Source organism: Galeopterus variegatus, unplaced genomic scaffold (assembly GCF_000696425.1).
Source record: "Galeopterus variegatus unplaced genomic scaffold, G_variegatus-3.0.2 Scaffold10414, whole genome shotgun sequence".
NCBI lineage: Eukaryota > Metazoa > Chordata > Mammalia > Dermoptera > Cynocephalidae > Galeopterus > Galeopterus variegatus.
Window position 1 is genome coordinate 54,364 of NW_007736525.1, and position 2,699 is coordinate 57,062.

At 36.0% G+C, this 2,699-nt stretch overlaps 1 pseudogene; it reads left to right on the plus strand.

Moving 5' to 3' along the window:
- The first annotated feature begins 2,263 nt into the window (after positions 1–2,263).
- Positions 2,264–2,699, plus strand: part of LOC103609986 — a 1,895-nt pseudogene continuing 1,459 nt past the window's right edge.

The window sequence follows — 2,699 nt, forward strand, 5'->3', positions numbered from 1 at the left end:
GATACACTGTTTCTCTAGATATGGTGATGCAGTTGACTGGGTTTTAGTCTTCTGTTAGCACTGGTTTATTGAGGTTGCAAAGAGCAGACATTCTCAGATTTCCACAGGTGTTAACAAATGCAGGCTTATTATAATAGTCCACGGAAGAAATGGTTTTGAAGCTAATATCAGCAAACTGTTGAGAGCTTGGATATATTTCAGGATACACAACAGCGACCTTAGTGACCTTATCGCAGCTCTAAGAGTCCAGCAACAGCTCTCTTGACTAATTATATAAATATGCCTTCAAAAGCTGTCATCTGTTCCATCAACTCTAGCATTTCTAAATATAGTTGAGACCCAACTTTTATTTATATTTCTCTTCTGTTGCCTTTGGTTCTCTCTGAGTGTCTCATAGTCAACATATCTTAGTGAGAATATGATTTACTCACTTTTTTACTAACAGTAAACACCCTTATTGGGTAGGATTCCTAGGCTATCTTTCTCCACAAGCATCTGTATCCTCTATGTTTAGCACATTGATGGCTACTTTGTTAGAATTCTGCTCTGTGGTCTGATTAGATAAGTCATGAATACTCATGAAGGAATTCCTGATTTGGACAGCTTCCTTTACAAGAAGGCTGTAGATCCGTAAGGTACTTATGTCTGTACAGCCTTTATAGTACACCAAGTTCTGCAGGCCTAGGAGCAAGTGTGTTTTTCTGAGATACTTTGTGATGCTTTTCTCTGATCAACTATGTATTGGTTACCTACAGAATGGGAGAAAGTATTTGCAAAATATGCCTTTGACAAGGGGCTAATATCCAGAGTACATAAGGAACTCAAATAACTCAACAGCAGAAAACCACAAATAATTAAATTAAAAAATGGGCAAAGGACCTGAATAGATATTCTTGAAAAAATACATACAAATGGCCAACAGGCTCATGAAAAAAATGCTCAACATTACTAAACATCAGGGAAGTGCAAATTAAAACCACAGTGAGATATCATCTCACTCCATTTAAAATGGCTATTATCAAAAAGAGAAAATAAACACTGGCAAGGATGTGGAGAAAAGGGAACTCTCCTGCATTGTTGGTGGGAATATAAATTGGTACAGCCACTGTAGATAAAAGCATTCAGGTTCCTCAGAGAACTAAAAATAGATCAACCTTATGACCCAGTTATCCTCCTGCAGGATATATATCCAAAGGAAAGGAAGTCAATATATCAAAGAGACATCTGCACCCTCATGTTCACTGCAGCACTATTTACAATAGCAGGAGATGGAGTTGACCTAAACGACCATGAACAGATGAATGGATTAAAAAAATCATGTGATATGCATACACAGTGGAATACTATTCAGCTATATATCTATCTATATCTATATCCATATCTATATCTATATCTATAATCCTGTTATTCACAGCAACGTGGATGGAACTCGATTGTCATGTTAAGTGAAGTAAGCCAGGCACGGAAAGACAAATACCACATTTTTAGATTTCACTCATATGATGGCTGGCTGGTACAGGGAACTGAACTCTTGACCTTGGTGTTATAAGGCCATTCTCTAACCAACTGAGCTAACCAACCAGCCTATCTTAATACAATCTTAACAGTATATATTTATTTAACAGATATGGACTGAGACTATAGTAAGTGGAAAATACTGTTCTAGCCAATAAAGACATATCTTAATTCATTCTCATTTAGTAAGTGAGTAATTTATCTTAAATAACTCATGTATAAAAATATTTTTGCTGACAAAAATAAAAATGAATTCCAAACAGGCATCACATCACATGTGTTTTAAAGACTGAATTTATATCAAAATATCTATTCCCGTCAACTCTATGGTAATTCATCATTTGATAAAAACTTCCTTTACTACTTAAACTTTTGAATTTGTGCATTTTGCATGAAATTGTGAAGTGATTTATTTAAAAAAAGTTTAAGTCTCAGAGCAATCTTATTTCCTTTATTTTCAAGTTCTTGGGGGAATGTCTCCTTAATAATGTATCAGAGATTAAATTAGACCAACTTGTTTTAAACAGAATTGGTAGACCTGGCAACAAAGATCAGATACAAAATCTGGTCAAAGTAATTAGAAGAATATTTTGCAAAATATTTATGCAAAATCCAACTTAACAATGGAAATATTTTCCAATCATCTTTAGCATTATGGTTATTATTTTGATGAGTTTTCAGCTTTTTCATAATGGGTTTGACACCAGAGCATAGGTGTCATGAAAACCACTGCTAAATCAAAGCCAAAATGGGAAAGGAAAAGATTCATATTAATATCATCATCATTGGACACATAGATTTGGGCAAGTCCCCCACTACTGGCCATCTGATATACAAATGTGGTGGAGTCAACAAAGAACCATCAAAAAATTTGAGAAGGAGGCTGTTGATATGGGTAAGGGCTCCTTCAAGTATGTCTGGGTTTTGGATAAACTGAAAGCTGAGTTCGAGCGTGGTATCACCTTTGACAACTCTCTGTGGAAATTTGAGACCAGCAAGTATTATGTGACTGTCTTCATTAAAACATGATTACAGGCACATCTCAGGCTGACTGTACTGTCCTGATGGTTGTTGCAGGATTTGGTGAGCTTGGAAGCTGGTATCTCCAAGAATGGGCAGCCCTGTGAGCATGCTCTTCTGGCTTACACACTGGGTGTGAAACAACTGATTGTTGGTGTTAACAA